At 43.9% G+C, this 18,725-nt stretch overlaps 1 pseudogene; it reads right to left on the reverse strand.

Moving 5' to 3' along the window:
• LOC126995359 (ankyrin repeat domain-containing protein 50-like) overlaps positions 1 to 13,582 on the reverse strand; it is a 183,498-nt pseudogene extending 169,916 nt beyond the window's left edge.
• Between the last annotated feature and the right edge of the window lie 5,143 nt (positions 13,583 to 18,725).

Below are 18,725 nucleotides of genomic sequence, written 5' to 3' on the forward strand. Positions count from 1 at the left end.
TTTCCGAATCTTCTTAAAAGAATTCGAAAGAAAGATCCCAACACCACCACCCCTTCTTGTCTCCCTCGGAAAATGTAGAAAGGTATGAGTTACTGGCGTCATCTCACGAATCTTGGAGACATCGTAGTCATTTAGCCATGTTTCAGTTACCGCTAAAATGTCAAGATCCTTTTCTTTGATGAGATCACGGATATCTAGAGTTTTATTTCCCACAGACTGAACATTTAGCAGACCACATTTTATGTTTGTATCTGAGGAATTAGTAGCCATGATCAGTTATGTTACGAATTCTCTCAATTTCAGTCTGAAAAACTACACAACACTGGTTATTCGCCGAGTGATTAACTTCAGACTTCTTGTACCTCACACAATTTATACATTTCCTCTCAGTCCCGGGGCAGTCTTTCGCTTTATGCTCTCCTGCCATTTATAACATACTGGGTTCTCACCACTGGCCTTGGCAGTGCATGTGGACTCAATATGACCATATCTCTGACAATGATAACATATTATTGCATGATATCTGTCTCTCACAGTATACACCCCCATTCAGGTTTTATTCTATCATGGTGCTTGTAGATTAGCTCTCTAACAGTTGGATCACATTTCAGGATATAATGCACTGTGCCACCGGCAGCAGGCTTACTAAAAATTTTCTCAATTTTCTCAACTTGTGGAATCAAGTGTAGGAACTCATTTCTTTTAAGCAGTGTCTCAATTATCTTATCCCCAGTCTCCTCCTTATGCACATTACAAATCATGATCTTTGGCCTCAGTTTTCCCACACTTTTAGTACTGACTTTCTCCACAGATTCCAATTTTTTGGCTGCCTCATTCCTCATATCCTCATCATCAAAGTTCATTACAATATTACCTCCATTAGTGAATCTTGAATCAGTAATCTGAATGCCATGTAATGCTTCGGAAACTTCACTTTTCAACTCTGAAGCCTTTTTATCTTGTTCAAAGGCCTTGACAACAAGTGAATTCTTCTTAACTTTCCTCTTGCGCTTGATGACCTCAGCCCAAGTTGCACCTGCTGACCCCACATGCTCAGCCCGCTGCAATGCATCCGCCACCTCCTGAGCTACCTCACCCAGCTCCTCCTTCACGCTCACTGCTCGTGACTCAACTTCTTGTTTCACTTCTGATATTTCCTTGGATAATTCTAACTTGAATTCTTCCATTTTTTCCACAATTTTGGAAGCCAGAGATGCTTTATGAAGGCATGGGTTGCAAATCCAATTTATTTTAGGTATGTTCTCCGACTTAATTCCAGACTAATGAGCACACTTTCAATGACGCCATCTAGGGCACAGACAGCACCCTATCCATTTATCGCCTGTGGGATCCACACAAACGTAACAGAAATCCCCCAAGCTCCTGGCTCGGCCAGCCATGTCGACACAGCACTTTCGCGAGCAAGGCGCAGCACATCCGATCAGCACGGCGACTCACTACTCACTCAAGTTTCGACGGGGGATGCTTGCAGCCTATGTCGATCTCAAGAAGGTGGGTTTGATTCAGTGCATCATGAGGCACTCTGGGATCTTCTGCGACTCCGTGGGATTCCTGCGAGGACTATTGGTCTGCTGACTGGCCTGTATTCTGGGATAGTGTGTGCTGTGAAGTGTGTGTGTGTGTGGGGGGAGGGGGGGGGGCTTGTCCAGCTTCTTTCCCGTGAATGCGGGAGTGGGGCAGGGCTGTGTCCTTGCCCCATTGCTTTTCAACACTTGTATGGACTGGGTACTGGGCAGAGTTGTGGCCCAGAGTCATTGCAGAGCATCTATTGGCAATACCAGGCTCACTGACTTTGTTTTTGCTGACGATGCAGTAATCCTGGCGGAGTCGCTGGAGGTTTTGGTGATGGCTCTCGAGGCACTGCACGAGGAGGCGAAGCCCTTAGGACTTCAGGTCTCCTGGGCCAAGACCAAGGTACAGGTGTTTGGAGGCTTGCTGGATGACACAGTACAGTCTGTTCATGCGTGTGGCGAGGACGTTGAGATCTCAGAAAGTTTCACGTAACTTGGTAGCGTAGTTCATAACAATGGTGAGTCTGGCCAGGAAGTCTTACGGCGGATTGGTCCGGCCCACATCATTCAAGGAAGCATGAAAGCTGCTCTTCCGCCTGAGTTATAGAGAAGGTTACGTCATCAAGTCGGACTACGCACTCGACAACAACGTCACCGAGGTCCGACTGATGACAGGGAGAAGAGCGTGGTCCCGCGGCAGGTTCGACCTCAGTACCATTCCTCTCCCACCCCTGTATGATGCCCCCCTAAACCTCAGTGAAGAGAAGCTCAGTGACCTAACAAGCTTGTTATGCCTCATGCCAGATGACATGAAGGCCTTTTATCAGGGCCTCCAGGCTGGCACAGTTGACCACAATGTCATGCCTCCTGACGAGGATGACAACCAGGTGCTCGATTATGACAACTAATCCTGAGGTTGGGGTGGAGAGGGAGGGGCAGGGAAGGGGTAATCAACATTCACCAATCAACATTCACACCAGTGTGATAAGTACACATGTAATTTGACTTCATAAAAGTGTTACAGTCATCTATATCATCTTAGTTTACAGGAATACATCACATTAACTTGAGCTCCACATGTGAATGGTCCATTTAAATTACTAATAATCATTGAATGTTTGATTGGCTCAAAAATCTCTTTTCATGCCATTGGGAAGCTAATGTGTCAAGGAGTGTCTTGGTATATATATATGTTTCGCTAAAATCGTATGGTTGGTTTTCGAAATATTCAAATTTAAAACTTTAGGGGCGATTTTTAAAGTTTTTAAAAAATGGTGTTTGGATCATTCTCACGCGGAGCTACTCAAATATATATAGAGTCGACTGGGGGAAGAAATTTGCTAAATTAAGGAGAGATCTGCTGTACATGATATTTTATTCAGAAAAATTTGGATACCTCAGTGTGATACTTAGACATCTTCTACACTCCATGATAACATAATATTTCATCTAATTCATAACAGAAGAAAGTTATATAAAGAAAATAGGGAAATAGGGAAGAAGTTTGCCCACACTGGGTAATACATTTCCATGCAAACTTATTGCCCCAAATTGTCAAAATTTATGCCCCATACTCTGGGGAAGATATTTCCCCATAAGGGGAAAAACTTTTCCACTCCTTAAATGCATTCAAGAAAATACCTAGGCCTGTTGTGACATACATAAATATGAAGGTGACCTTTTATAACTAATCAAACTTATACTAACAAAAAGTTTCCTTCATTCTTTTTTTTTTTCCAAGTCAATGAAAAGTACACGAATATCAGCAGAAAGCATCAATCAGCAGTAAACAGCATTCAGCAATATGCATTATTCAGCAGTAAGCATCATTCAGCAGTAAACATTATTTAGCAGTAAGCATCATTCAGCAGTTAGCATTATTCAGCAGTAAACATCATTCACCAGTAAGCATTATTCAGCAGTAAACATCATTCAGCAGTAAGCATCATTCAGCAGTAAGCATCATTCACCAGTAAGCATCATTGAGCAGTAAGCATCATTGAGCAGTAAGCATCATTCAGCAGTAAGCATCACTGAGCAGTAAGCATCATTCAGCAGTAAGCATCATTGAGCAGTAAGCATCATTCAGCAGTAAGCATCATTGAGCAGTAAGCATCATTGAGCAGTAAGCATCATTGAGCAGTAAGCATCATTGAGCAGTAAGCATCATTCAGCAGTAAGCATCACTGAGCAGTAAGCATCATTCAGCAGTAAGCATCATTGAGCAGTAAGCATCATTCAGCAGTAAGCATCATTGAGCAGTAAGCATCATTGAGCAGTAAGCATCATTCAGCAGTAAGCATCATTCAGCAGTCATCATCAATAAACATCATTCAGCAGTAAACACTAATGCTATACAGATTCAATTTTCTTAAGTCATAAGCTACACCTTCTTCATGAGTTCATTTGCCTTCACATCATCAAATTTGTCGGCAGCATTCTTTAACAAGTTAGAGGAACCAGGCCCCATGAAGATGTACTCAATGTCTATCATGTGTTTATCCTCCACTGGTGGCCACTGCCATGTTATCTTTCTGGCATGGAGGAGAGGGTCTTGCGGTGTAGAAAATTTCAACTTTGTTTACTGGCAATTCTTCATCATCACTGAAAACTTTACTTTTTCCCCAGTAATACTGTTTCTTTTGTTCAGTATACATCACAGCAAAATATGTATTTATTTATGGAATCCTCATCAGTTTTCACTGATGTTGCTGCATCTCTAGCTGTCTTCAGTGGATTTTGACCTTTCTATGTCTGTCTCTCCAGGAGCCTCATGTCCATCTTCATTGTCACTCACTGGCGAGATCCTGTCCAAGCTCACATCCAGAGATGAGCCACGAGAATCTACTGAACAATAGCTCCCACCTGATATGCTTGATGAATCACTATCATCAGCAGCAGCATTCTTTCTGCCCCTTTTCTGAACTGTGGCCTTCTTTTTTCCCTGTTGTTTCTTCTTCTCTGCTTCTCTGCTTTTCTTCTCTGCTTTCTGTTTCTTCTGATCTTTTTCCTTCTGTGCCTTCCCTCTTTCCTCAATGCTGCTTATAACTTCCTCGTGTGTTAGAACTGCGGCTCCTTTTCCTAACACTGCGAGCACCAGGTTTCTTGGCCTGATGGGGACGTTGTCGGTCAGATAAGATTTTTTCCATGGACTTGTTGGTCTGTATAACTTCGCCAATTGCCTCTGCAAGTTCTTGAAGACTGTGAAGGTGTAGACAGCATGACTGACTATGCTGACACACTTTTGGAGGATCTTCAGATGAAACTGTTTAATCAGACTTTTTGGATGAACAAGGGGAGGGATTTGTTACAGTGGGCAAAGGTGTACTTGTCCTCATGAGGGGTCTACTGACACTTGGCTTTGGATTACTGGGCATGATGGCCATCTCTGTGTCCTCTTTTTGAGCAGGTGGTACAATAGGAATCCCCTCCTAATTCTCAGGGCTGCCAGCACGGATCCATCGATTGTATGCTTCCACCTTTGACCTACTGATTCGTGATTTATCAAATTTGGTTCTGTCAATTGGGAAGACTCCAGTAGAAGAAAAACTTTTGCATACATTCTCCTCAGACAAACCTTTGTTTCACACAGAGGTAAGGAGTTGAACATATTTCACTCTAGAGACTGGCTCACGTAATGTATGCTCATATAATGTGAGTGCCTGGTCATAATAGGTCTTCAGAGGTGCTAAACACACTTTGTCTAAGGGCTGTAGCACATCAGTGCATTGAGGAGGCAGGAGAACAATACTGATATGCTCATCTTTTGCCAGCTTGATGGTTTCAAGATCTGTGTAGCTAACGTGACCATCAATAAACATGAGAATCGGCCTTTTATCCTTTGTCAGTTCTATAAATTTGACAAAAAAACTCGTGAAATGCTTTGGCAGTCATCCACCCACTGTTATTTACACAGTAAATAATTTGATTTGGGGTTGTTCCTGAATCCCCAATCCACTGCTGTATCAGCCGTTTTACCCTAAAATCAATGCAGGGAGGCAAAGCAGAGCCACCAGCACAGATAATTGCTAATACAGTTATATTCTGCCTTCCAGAGCTGGCAGTCACTCTAATTGTTTGCTGTCATGCCTCCCTTCACATCTTCAATTACTTGCTCAATTGGGTCAGAGAGCTTAAAGCCCTTTTTTACATACTTCCTAACCATCTTTGTTATAATGGATACCACATGCAAAAACTCAATTACTCAGTTAGCCTGAAAGAGAAAACAAACTAAAACCATGTAAACTTACTCAGTCAACCTCAAAGAGAAAACAAAATCAAAACCATGTAAGCTTATGAACACTAAACATTATTTATCAGTGTGGCAAAGTTTTTCCCCGATTTTGGGGCAAAAAAATTGACTGACTGGGTAAAGAGTTTGCAGTAAAATTTTTGCCCCAATGAGATGGGGAATTTCTTTGCACTACCCCCACCCCAAGAGCTGAAGGGGCAGGGCCTTCATACTGCATATGAGGACCCCCCACCCCCTACAAGCAAAATTATTACCCCATCCTCCTACTTTTACTCACAATGTAAACGGTGCACCCTTAGTTCTGTGAAGGGAATGGCAAATTTTTTACCCCTGATTATATGAGTTGCAGAAAAAAACAGTTGAACATAAAAACAAATAGTGATGGAAATATGAAATACAACACAAAACTTCCCTAACGAAAGATCTATCTACTGTCAGTCATATGTTTGAAAATAATCATAAGGAAGGGTGTTATGCCTTGTCAAAGTTTTTGCCCCCCTTTCTTGGGCAAAATTCTTCCCCCAGTCGACTATACATATATATATATATATATATATATATAGATATATATATATATATATATATATATATATATTTATATATATTTATATATATATATATATATATATATATATATATATATATATATATATATATATATATATATATATATATATATATATATATATATATATATATATATATATATATATATATATATATATATATATATATATATATATATTTTCTTGTAAAATTTATAATTCTGCAGCTAACAGCAACTCATCACAATGCACGAGTCTAAAGCAGCAGTAGAAATTTAGTGCTTATATGTATAGCGCATCAATGCACTACTGGCGGGTGGCAAGGGGGAGCAATAAATGTGACCCGTAGCGGCATCATAACAATGTATGTGTGTGTGTGTGTGTGTGTGTGTGTGTGTGTGTCATCACAGGCAATGAAATGAAAATCTGCATCTTGTAATTCTACCATCAATATATTTTATCATGAATCGAGGGAAAATTAGTCATTACACAATGCAATCTGAGAAACGTGCGAACACTCATAACGTCTGAGGGGTGAGGGAAGACAAGCTTTCATATTCCATATACGTATATGTATTGAATGTGTCAGAAATTATAAAAAAAAATTGTAAAATGTTGCTATCTAAAAAGTGTCAAAACTCACAACCTCTTGGAGGTTAAAAATGATAAGCTTCTCGACTGAATCATTATAGCTAAGATACCAGTATCTAAACTTCTTAAAATCTGTGGCACTTGCAGTGGGGTCAGGGTTGGAGCGACAGCAGGGACGACCATCCGATCATCTTATCTAATACTCCAAAACGTCAGAGGAAGACAATAACAGTGCTCACATTGTAATCATTGTAATCATTGTAATAAAAGGGGCAGGAGCACGCCTGGGGGCAGAGCGGCGAAGAGCGAGGGTGACTACTTGAAAGACGGAGGGAGACTACTTGAAAGACAGAGGAGACGGACGTACAGTGCGGAGCTGTTGTGGAATGCTGACGTGCATGAGGTGTTCTTTGTGTGCTGCGACCCTTTTCTGTACCCGACTTGTGTCTGTATTCTGCCTGGTGTGCCATGTAACCGTTTGTGACAATATAGAAGGAAAAAAAAGTGCAGTGTCCTTTCCACCTCCGCTATCTTGAGCTGCGGGTTCACCGTCTGCGTGTCTCTACGGCACCCCCAGCACCTCTACACAATCTGCTCACTGGATGGCCAGTGCCTGGCAGGCTATGGGGGTGTCAGGGACAACCTCCAACACACACACACACCGTGGGCTGTACAAGAGTGGGGTGCCACAGAGGCAGGAAGGCGGCGGGCCCAAAGTAGGGTCTTCCCTCAGGTCGTGGGGAAAACCCTGTTCAGAGTAAGGGAGGAAGGGCCAGTTATTTTAAGAGGAAAATACCCTGTTCGGGATAAAACACCCACTCAATTTTGTTCCTTTAGAGAGAAAGTTCTAATGATTAAGCCTCAAGGGAGAAAAATCTCATGCTTGAGGCCGGAAGATGTCAATACCATTAGCCTACGTACAGTGAGGCGAGTACAAGGAGGGAAAGGAAGGGAAGGGAATGGGAGGGGAAGGAAAGGAATAAAAATAAATCGAGAAAAAAAAGGAAGCAAAGAAGGATGAAAAGACAGAAGGGTGGATGGATGTATGGACAGGGCCGGCCCTAGGCCGATGCAAGCGATGCAACTACATTGGGCCCCACGCCTCTAAGGGCCCCACGCTAAAAATAAAAGCCATTAGAGGTCCCACTGTGAGGCCTCTAAAAAGGAATAAAGGCTGTTAGAGGCCCCACTGTGGGGCCTCTAAGGAGAAAAAAAGACCGTTAGAAACCCCACTGTGGAGCCTCTAAAACGTAAAAAGGCCATTAGAGGCCCCACAATGAAATAATCAAAAACTTTGCAGGTACAGGTAACTCTTGATTTACGCGAGTTTGGTTTATGCGTTTTTTAAATAACGTGGGGTCCAAAATCCAAATAAATGTTTAATTTACGCATTTTTTACACTTATACGCGATATTTTATGGAGTGGCCCCCAGATGTCTCACGCAACTGGACTCACACGGCGCCACGGCCACACAGCTGAGCTCAGTTCTTCCCGCGCACCACTTGAACAACAATACAGCACCCATGCTGCCACGCTACTTAACAACAACAACACCCTCGCTGCTGTGCTACCACGAGGGGAAGGGCAGCCAGAGGAGGAACCACGAGAGGGAGAGGAGTCAGAGTGATACAGTCGGCAATAAAGGTACAAACCTACCTCTTGTTTGATTTACATTGTTTTTGATTTATGCCAGCTTTTCAAGGACACAATACTCACGTAAATCTAAAGTTACCTGTATTAAGTCCTGCAAGATAATACTTAAAGTTCAGAAACATAACAATAGTTAAAACAGCACTGGAACAGTGAATAATGTCAAACTGCACACTGAATCTTTTAATTTCAAGGATGAAGGCAAAACAAAAAAAAAAAAAAAAAGGAATCAGCATGATCCAGAACATTGTTAGGAATCTTTGTCTTACATTCGTAACTCATAACAAATCATTTGCATTAATATTTGAGTCCATGCATGAAGTATAACTATAATATTTTTTTATTTTGGGGGGCTTTGAGTTTGACATTCAAAATCAGAGAAGCCCCCACCCCATCACTATTCCTTCCATTGGGCCCTGCACCTGCTTGGGCCAGCCCTGTGTATGGAAGGCAGTTCGAAAAAAGATGGGTGAAAGAGAAAAACGAAAGGAGGAAAGGTAAGAAATACTTGATGGATGGAAATATAAGTGAGCTAGTAAAGATAGAAACATGGGAACATGGAGAGACGGGCAACAGGAATCCTGTTGGCTTATTACGACGTTGTCCACTCTATTGATATAATCTGCCCGACAATCACTTCAGTGCCTGTGGAGCAGATCAAAGCAATTTGGTACGTACATTTAGTTCTCTCCTGACACAACATTTGCGTCAAAATAGCGTCGATGCAATTTTTAGAGTTGATGGTTTCCGCATTTACTACTTCGGAAGGAAGGTTATTCCACCGACAGATAACTCCGTTTGAAAAAAAATTGCCAATGTCTGTATTACACAGTCTCGCTTGAATAAGTTGGTTTGTAACTTAACCCTTTCCATACGTGACGCAGAAATCAGCGTCACAGTAGTTTGGAAAGGGTCAAGAGGAAATGGAAGAGGATTAATCCTCTTCTAAACCTCTCAATCCTCCTCTAAATTCTTCTTCCATTTCCTCTTAAGAGGTTTAGAAGAGGATAAAGAGGAAATGGAAGAGGATTGAGAGGTTTAGAAGAGGACTAACCCTTTCCATATGGTGACGCCGTCGGACGCTGACGTCGGCGTCGCCGGAGTGAAGGGGTTAAAGACCTTGGGAGTAATTGACGTTAATGAACTTTTTCAGGTACCTCAAGACCTGAATTAAATCTCGTAAGCGTCTCTCTTCCAGCATAAAGAGAGTAAGCCCTTAATTACAAGCGAAATCAATTTCGTAGCGTGTCATTGATCTCTCTACAGTAATTCAATGTCCTTCCTGTAATTCGGGGACCAGAATTTTACTGAATATTTGATGTGAGTTCTTACCATCAACTTATATACATCCAACATAGCTTCCGGCATTTTGTACTCGAAGTTTCTTGCAATTGGCTTTGTTAAATGATTTTGTGCAGTGGTTTGTATGTTTCAGGTCCTTGCTGTTGGTGATTTCAATATCAGATTCACCCTGCATGACCTGCAGAGGTTTTCCATGCATGCTGTATGTGTGGTTACTATTTCTAGATTCATAAGATTTTAAATGTCAAGATTGAAGGACAATTGCCACTTTTTAGATCAGTGGATAATCTGATCAATGTCTTTTCGAATGATTTCGCAATCAGCCGTCAAGTGCCTTTCTACCCATTTCGGTGTCATCAGCAAACTTTGGTGGGGAGGACTTCAGTCTTGTTTCTAAGTACGTAGTTGATATACATATATTTTTCAGGGGAGTGGGTAGGAGGACACCTACCGAAATGGGTATTAGCCACTCCCGGTGAGGTATGTACGTGAAGCTAATCTTCATTGTCACTCTATTTACTAAACATAGGTCTATGCTGTTTATCTCTCACCTAACTCTACCAACTATGTAAAATTCTTTGGCTATTTGAATTCTATAGAGCACATTTTGTATATACAATAAGTAATTGTTTAACATTTATTTAAAAAAAATATCTGGAATGATAGCCATGATTGGGGTTGTGTGTGTTTCAAATAGATATTCGTTTCCTCTCAGGGCAGGTTGCTAGCAACACGGGGAAATTTCCCCAAGTTGGGAAAAAGGTATATGTGGAGATTCACTAAGCGCCTCCAATATTGCCCCCACGAGAACAATAACCTTTCCAAGGTCTCACATACTGTTGCACTTCTCTAGTTTTACCGGCGCATCATACATGTGGGGGGAGGGGGGGGGGGGGGGTCGAGGGGGCAAAGCCTCCCCGTTAAAGGTTAGGCTATGTCAAGTTCGGTGGTTAGGAGGGGGATCGAGGGGGCGAAGCCTCCCCGTTAGAGGTTAGGTTATATAAAGTTCAGTTTGAGTAGTTTAAATATGCTCCCCCACCCTAAAACCCCAATTTCCCACGGGTACCCCAAGATCGTGAGAGGAAGGGGATTAGGCCTTTATCTTTACTTTTAAGTACTTGCACCTTCATATTATGGTTGAGGGACATGTATTTCATCCCTTAACTATAATAAGGAGACGTAATATCGAATTTTCGCGCGCAGAGTCAAATCTCCACAATTACCCCTTAGCACAGGGGGGGGGGGTCGAGGGGAACGAAGCCCCCCCGTTAGAAGGAACACAAAGGAAGAACAAACAACAGCAGACCTGCTGGTCCTTACGAGGCTGTTTGTGACAAGCTACACTAACTATCTAATCAAAGGTGGAAGATGAAGAATAGCAAAAGGCGAAGGCTCCTCCCCACCCCCCATCCCTCCAGCCAAAGCTGGCAGGAAAGGAAAAAGAACCATGCAGCATGGAAAAACTGCATGGAAATTATGTAGGAAAGAGGAAAGAACTACCATTACTGCTACCACTAACCGGGCGATAAAAGCGGACAAGGACACCAGTATTCGAAAGAACTTAACGTTATTACGACAATGAGTAATATCTTAGTTGCTAGTTGGTTTCAAAATACTTGTATGGGGTGGGGGGTGGGGAGGAGCCTTCACCTTTGCTGTCCATCTTCGACCTTTGGGTCTTTTCCGTTTGGCGTACAGCGCTAAAAGTAATTTTAATATAGATTTTTCTATGTATTTTTGTCCGTAGAATCAGAATATCACATTATTTTTTGGAGAAATTAACAGTTTTGAGTTATTTGCCTTTAAGTTATTTTCTTCCTATCTATTACTGAAGGAATTCAAACTTTAAAAAGTCGTAATATTCAGTATTCCGTTTGCAAACCTTCAGCAGTCATGGAAAGCTTTGAAAATCCAATTCAAGGACTTTTTTACTCTTGAAAATATGGGATAATGTTTACAGCGTCGCCTCTGGTGCTGGCTGGCGAGGCTGCAGCGGGTGTTCGAAATACCTCCTCGCTGAAATAAGTCACATATACATGAGGGGGTCCAGGAGGCGTAGCCCCTAGTTATTAGGGGGTCGAGGGGTGCAGCCCCGTTAGTAAATCGTAAAGTTCGGTTGGAGTAGTATACATATGCTCCCCTACCCGAAGCCCTCGGCGAGCTATTTTGAGGCTGCTTGGCTGCAGCGTAAAGGAAAATAACTTAAAAACTGTTCGTTTCTCCATAAAACGGTTGTCATATTCGGATTCTACGGACAAAAATACATAAGAAAATCTATATTAAAATTAATTTTAGCGCTGTACGCCAAACGGAAAAGATCCCGACCTTTGATTAGATAGTTAGTGTAGCTTTTCACAAACAGCCTCGTAAGGACCAGCAGGTCTGCTGTTGTTTGTTCTTCCTTTGTGTTCCTTCTAACGGGGGGGGGCTTCGTTCCCCTCGACCCCCCCCGTTAGCAGTTAGGTTATAAAGTTCGGTTGGAGTAGTTTAAATATATTCAACATGCGGTGTGGGCCGTTGAAAATTACACAGGTACACGTGGGACGGAGCTGGGCAGCGGCGGCCACTACGCTGGGCATCTAATGACATGCCCAACACTCGTCAACAGACCGGCTGCAGCGGCTGCTAGGTTATATTGGAATAGATTACTAGAGTATGCGTTAGGGACTTTCCTTACTTTCGAAACTAGGGAATTTTCCCTAATTTGGGGATTTTTCTAGGGAAATTTTGGATGCCCATTTCTCAGCAATTTTGCCTTCCCGCCCCCCCCAAAAACGGTTCCCAACAGGTCCCCAGGCTTGTGTTGGGGGGAAAGGGGGGCTGGAGAGCCAGAGGTGAAGGCAGACTTCTTGTAAAGAATTACCGTGGAGGATATGACCTAACGAGTAGTCGTAGGAGAGAGCCTAATACATGGTGAAATAGGGGCTCGACATGATTTAATAAGGCTTAAATTGTCATGAGAGGATGGCATAACCTGACAGGCTGACAAACGACCTTACATTGACTGACATGAGGTAGGTATAAAATATAGGGCTACCACTTTTACATGACATTACTCCCATGCTGAAAGAGGCTGACAAGCAGGGTCTGACAACAAACCATGGCTGGGGTTGACATACGTCTGGCAGGGTTGACATACGTCTGGCACGGTCTGACAAGGGCTGACAAAAAACCTGACGGGGTGACAAACTGTCTGACAGTAGATAAAAGACTGACAAGTATTGATACGGCCATCTGACAAGGTCTGACATAGTCTGACAGAGGCTGACACACGGTCAGACAGAAGCTGACGAGCAGGTGAGCCACAGCCGTGACACCAGAGCACGGCGTCCTCCTGTGACACTAATCACGCCGCCACCACCACGACCCCTGCCACTGCTCCCTCATATCGGAATGACCCGGAATCTCACACACACACACACACACACACACAGCAGCAGAGCAGTACTCACATGAGGGCGGCGAGTGCAGTAGCTCTTCCTCCTATTCCCTCCGCGATGCCTCCTCACACTTCCTCCTGCACTAAACTTCTTCGCCGCACTCTTCCTGCGCTACACATCACTCGACCTACATTTGGACAACCGGCGGGCTTGATCAACAGCTGCTGGTTTATCAAAGAATAGAAATCAATTAAGTCGCTCTTTTCCTTGTCTATTAACACACGCTGTTCTCCGCCACAGCAACGCCCTCTCCCTTCCACAGTCAAGAGACAACTGAGCTAAATTCAAGATGGCTGACCGCTGATGGCTCCGATCCAGTCGCTTGTCCGTATGCCTGGCGTCAGCAGATGATGTAAAAGCCGCTCCGCCACTGTCATTCATAAATTTACTAAATAATCAAACTAAACCTCAATATCCTAACTGAACCTTTGAAATATTTACAGTCAAATCATAAGGTACTATTTCTTAATATTAAAATACCGTTATACTGTGACCTGGGTAAATGTTTCGGATGAACACTGACATCCGTTTTCTTTCAGTTTTTGGGTTACCCTTACAAAAGGCAAGGCAGTGATGACGAGGGGTGGCGCCAAAATAGGATTGCCGTTTAAAATTATAGTACTATTATAGTATGGATCCATGATGGGTGTAGGGAGAGAATTCATAGTCGCAGGCGAGGTTCTATATACAGAGCCAATTATGACCACCAAGCCAGAGATGTGTCAAAAAGGATCGGTCAAGGATCGGAAGTTAGGCATGGCAAGTCGGTATATATATATTGCCGGCATCCATCAAACGTTATCATATATTTTGGAGAATCATCTAAAAGTCTTGGTTCGGAGGCAGCCACTCAGTTATTAAAGGTCCCAATACACGATCAATACTAACTGCACAATATCATCTGACAGTTCATCGACTGATACGAAAGAAAGGTCAAAATCATTCAAAACGCATACAGAACTTCAGAAAAAAACCTTGTCTACATGTTGAAATTCTCATGGTTTCACTATGATGCGGAAACAGCTTCCCATTCATCCCTGCCTTTTTTTTTTTGGAGGGGGGGAGGGACGATTGCTTCCTCTTGCACGAGGGAGCACGGGCCTTTGCTAGGGATGGCAAAGTACCGTTAATTTGAGTACCGGTAGTACTGGTACCGAAAACTCAAGTACCGTTAGTACCGGTACCGGTACCGGTACCCGAAGGAGTTTTTTTTTTCTTAATGACTTCTGATGAAATTCCCAAATAAATTTCCTGTAAAGAAAACTCTCTCTCTCTCTCTCCTTCAACTTAATATCAACTAGAGTAGAAATGCAACGTTTAGGAGCCTTCTGATTAATGTAAAATCACTTAGGTTTAAGGACAGACCACCTAGTCTGGACCATGGGGTCTGTGTGGTCTGATTTTCTATGTAAATCTATGTAAATCTCTCTCTCTCTCTCTCTCTCTCTCTCTCTCTCTCTCTCTCTCTCTCTCTCTCTCTCTCTCTCTCTCTCTCTCTCTCTCTCTCTCTGAATGAAGTGAATATTTATTTTTTCGAAAAAAAATAGCATGTATAGTTATTATGGATGTACTCGATCATAGTCTAATAACAATAATAATATATATTAGCGTTTTCTAAAGACTCGTGGGACTCACCAACTTTTAACACAAGACTTCGTTTTCTTTTTACTTGCCACTGTTAAATTCGTATGACTCGTTAACTTTTAGAGAGAGAGAGAGAGAGAGAGAGAGAGATCATATTTATCCAATAAAGCATTAACGAAAAAAGAGTTTGAATCCCTTGGCGAGAGTTTGTGGCTATAAAGAATTGTAGGATGGATTATATAAGATGATTAAATATTGGAGGTGTAGCAGGCTAGAGAGAGAGAGAGAATCACCACTTAGTAAGTGGATATCTCGGTGATATGGATAGTGGGTACTCGATCATAGTCTAATAACAATAACAATATTTATTAGGAACCCAAAAAAGAAAAAGAATCTGACATCAAGAATTATCCATTAACTCCAATAAATAAATAAAATAATAAAATAATGGAAACGGGACCTGTGATGGAAACGGAAAGCAGGACAAAATGGTGGGAACTTGGGGAGACGGTCTGCGGGGCAGTGACTCAGCGTCTACACAGAGGGCCCATATCACATGGAGGCGGGCGAGCGCCGAGCGTCAATAAGATACAAACAGTACCGGTACTAGCGGCAATGCGCAGTGCCGAGTGAGCTTCCCGGAACCCAAGTGATCATCAGGCTTCGCGGTACCAGGTACCGGTACCGGGTACCGCGAGGAATCGATTCTTCGCGGTACCAGGTACCGGTACCAGGTACCGGTACCAGATATCGGTACCTGGTACCGCGATGCCTCATGATCACTTAGGTTCCGGGAAGCTATAATCATTTCATCTCCATCTATATATATATATATATATATATATATATATATATATATATATATATATATATATATATATATATATATATATATATATATATATATATATATATATATATATATATATATATATATATATATATATATATATATATATATATATATATATATATATATATATATATATATATATATATATATATATATATATATATATATATATATATATATATATATATATATATATATATATATATATGCGGATATATACTTGGGTTCCGTCAGGAGACTCCGTGGGAGGGAGATATGTAAACACTTTGCACAGCTTCTGTAGTTTAATATTCTTCCTTAGTAGTACACTTCACTCTGACTCTTCACTTACCACTAGCTTACTATGACTGGGACTCTCTCGCCCTCTTCTCCTAATATATCCAGAACAGTACAGTCTAGAATATTACAGTATATTTCAGATCATACAAGAACATGTAGAAAAAATATATGCGTGTGGGCAACACTGCCCGCGGGGCGCCGGGCCGCGCCCGGGGGGGCGCGGACGGCTCGCCTTGCTCCCCGCCCCTTTGCTCGTTTCTCCGGGAGCCTTCTAGAGGCCTATGGTCGCCGGGGGAAGCTTCCAGCACAACACTATCCCCCCCTCTTAATTGTGATCGTCCCGATCACACACTTAACTATGTACAAACATAAGAGAATTAATCAAAAACATAATAATCGTCGTATCGCTGTGGACGCCTGCGTTGTCTCTGTCTTCTGTTCGTTGCCTCCTGCGCGTCTGTCTCCTGGTGCGCCTCGTCGTCGTCCGCTTCTTGGGGTGTCCCTGAACATCTGCCGAAGCCGGGAGGTTATCTCCTCGGCTGAAAGGGCCAGGAGGCCTACGTCGTCGTCGACCTCCTCTCGGTCCTGGACGTCCCTTGCGTTTTCGTCGGCTGCTGGGTGTCTGTAGTTGTTCCAGGTGTAGTTTCCCGGACCGTGGTACCTCCATAGGCGGTTGACGTGGACAACTTTCGGCTTGGTCTTTTCCGTTCTCCGGATTCGGTAAGTCACGTCGGAGAGGCGTTCTAGCACAGTGTAAGGGCCTTCCCAGGGGCTCTGTAACTTCGGAGACTGTCCTTTCTTCCTCTGCGGGTTGTAAAGCCAGACTCGGTCTCCTTCCTTGAAGTCAACGTGGCTTGCCCTCATATTGTAACCGCGCTTCATGGCCTCCCCGGAGAACTTCAAGGCACCTCGGACTTGATGGTGCACCTCTTCCAGCCGTTCCTCTAGTTGACGGGCAAAACTGGAGGCGTCCTTTGAAGGCTTTCCCCAGGAGGCCTTCCTGTCAGTAGGTCCACCGGCAATCGCAGCTCACGCCCAAACATCAGCTTTGCTGGTGAATACCCCGTAGTCTCGTGGGCGGCAGACCTGTAGGCCATGAGAAGCGCAGGCAGCTTCTGATCCCATGAAGACTGATCATTGTTGCACTGCTTGGCCAACTCCTGGCCCAACGTCCAATTAAACCTCTCCACCATTCCATCTGACTGTGGGTGCAGAGGGTGGTCCGGGTCTTGATACCCAGAAGCTTGCAGCACTCAGCAAGGACTGTTGACTCAAAAGTCCTTCCCTGGTCGGAATGGAGCTCGTTAGGCACACCGAAGCGACAGAAGAACTCCTCCACCAAGACCTTAGCGATGGTAGTGGCTTCCTGGTCAGGGATGGCGTAGGCTTCCGGCCACTTGGTGAAGTAATCCATTGTGACGCAGATGTACCTATTTCCGTTCGTCGTCAGAGGCAAGGGTCCTGCTATATCCACTGCCACCCGTTCCATGGGGGCTCCAACCTGGTAAAGTTGCAGTGGGGCACGGTGACGCTTCTTGGGGCCCTTCTTTGCACAGCACACCTCACACGCGTGACACCATTCTTCCACGTCCTTCCTCATGCCAACCCAATAGAACCTTTGGCGCAGGCGACTCAGTGTCTTCTTTACCCCAAGGTGTCCGCTGGTGATGCTGTCGTGCATTTCTTTCAAGACGCCTTCCCGGGACTTCACAGGTAGCACCGTGGACCAGTAGTGGTCAAGACCATCATGAGAGACCCAGCGTCGCTGCAACACCCCGTCGTCTATTCGAAGAGTGTCCCACTGAGTCCAGTAATTCTTGGTGGTAGGGCTTTCTCTCGAGATTACTTCCCACCCAGGTCGCGTTGACGATTGACTCAGCCACTCCATAATTGGTCTCAGATCTCGGTCCTCCTGCTGCAGTTTTCCCAAGTCTTCCCATGGCACCTCCGCTGTCTGTTCCACTGTAGTGCGGCGGCACATATTCTGGACGCTTTCCCTCTGGAGGCAATGTTGACACTCAGGTAGGCAGGGGCGCCGGCTCAAGCTGTCCGCGTTACCGTGTGTTAGTCCAGATCGGTGCACAATAGTGTAGTGATGCTGCTCTAGTTTACCTATCCAGCGAGCAAGCTGGCCCTCAGGGTTTTTCAGTGACTTCAGCCACCGCAATGCAGCGTGATCCGTGCGGATGGTGAAAGTTGCACCGTACAGGTAAGCATGGAAAAAGTCAAGGCTCTTGACTACTGCCAGGAGTTCTTTCCGGGTCACGCAATAGTTTTTCTCGGCTGGGGTGAGCTTCTTGCTGAAGTAGGCCACAACCCGCTCCATGTCGGCACATGCCTGAGATAGCACTCCACCAATCCCCTCATCACTGGCATCACAATCCAGTATAAAAGGCTTAGAGGGGTCTGGGTAGGTGAGTACGGGCGAGCTGATGAGGGCCTCCTTGAGCTTCTCAAAGGCAACCTGAGTTTCCGCTGTCCACTCAAACTTGCGCCCCTTCGTCAGGAGGTGCAGTGGTGCAGCAATCGTAGCGAAGCCTTTCACAAACCTGCGGTAGTATGAGCACAACCGAGGAAGCTCCAGCTCCTTCACGTTGGTGGGTGTCGGCCAGTCCCTTACCGCAGCCACCTTCTCAGGATCAGTGCGTACTCCAGACTCGCTCACGATGTGTCCCAAGTATTGGACCTCCTTATGG

The sequence above is a fragment of the Eriocheir sinensis genome, chromosome 8 (assembly GCF_024679095.1).
Source record: "Eriocheir sinensis breed Jianghai 21 chromosome 8, ASM2467909v1, whole genome shotgun sequence".
Classification (NCBI taxonomy): domain Eukaryota; kingdom Metazoa; phylum Arthropoda; class Malacostraca; order Decapoda; family Varunidae; genus Eriocheir; species Eriocheir sinensis.